The following is a 1,184-nucleotide window of genomic DNA, read 5'->3' as shown; positions in this document are numbered from 1 at the left end:
AATACAACTTGAGGGTGATGCTAAAGTGTTGGTGGATCGTGGACGCTGTGAATTCCATGTTTACGGATGAAAGTTGTACGGCCATCTGGTGGCTGATATAACATTTTCTTTGGGAGCCTTTCAATGCTGGGAGATGGGCTTTCTCCCACGGGAAGCTAATCAAGTGCCTAGCTAGAATTGCGTCAAAAGAGAAGATGGATAGGATGTGGTTCATTGATCCACCTGATTGTATTAGGTGGATCCTTGAAGCAGAAGCAGAAGCAGAAGCCCAAGCTTGAAGCAAAAGCTTTTGCTTTATAACTTTCTGTTTGATCATAATGATAATGTAGTGTATTTTATTAAAAAAAAAAAAAAAAAAAAAAAAAAACAATTTTTAAAATGACATAAATTTTTTCTAAATTAATCTGGAAGAAATATCTTTCAGCCCATTTAAAATAATGTCAAATGTCTATAAACATTTAAAATGCACATTTAATAATAATAATAAAAAAAACATTTTAACATGTTTTACCAAATATTTTTGCGCTTTTAAAAAGGGACAAAGTTTTCCTCCAAATTGGGTTAAAAGAATTTCTTTCAACCTAATCTATAAAAGTGACATGTGTCCAATTTTTTTAATAACATGTGAGATGCATATGAGTTTTTAATAAAATTTATTCAAACTTTGTCCCTACTATTAAAAAAACATGTGCATTTCACATGTTCATAGACACATGTCACTTTTATAGACTAAGTTGAAAGAAATTCCTCCAACCCAGTTTGGAGGAAAACTTTGTTCGATCTCAAAATTCATTTTAATACTACGTGAAACTAATTAAAAAGAAATGCTAGGCTTACAAACAAATTTTACAAAAAAACTTTTATAAACTAATGTGGCACAACATGATTGGATATGAAATAAATTCAAATTTTGAGAAATTCAATCATGTTGTGCCACATCAGTTTATAAAAGTTTTTTTTTTTTTTTTTGTAAAATTTATTTGTAAGCCTAGCATTTTCTATTTTATATTTTTCCTAATAATTCTCTACAAGAGATTATTGTAGAAACGGTCACAATTTGGGCTGAGTTTGGGCTTTAACTTGGATTGGGTTTATAATATCGTGAGGCGATGTAGCTTGGCCCAACACAATACTTTCAGATATTCACTATTTTACAAGTTTCGTTGGGATTTTTTTTTTTTTTT

The sequence above is a fragment of the Corylus avellana genome, chromosome ca1 (assembly GCF_901000735.1).
Source record: "Corylus avellana chromosome ca1, CavTom2PMs-1.0".
Taxonomy (NCBI): Eukaryota; Viridiplantae; Streptophyta; class Magnoliopsida; order Fagales; family Betulaceae; genus Corylus; species Corylus avellana.
Note: the sequence above shows the minus strand (reverse complement) of the source record.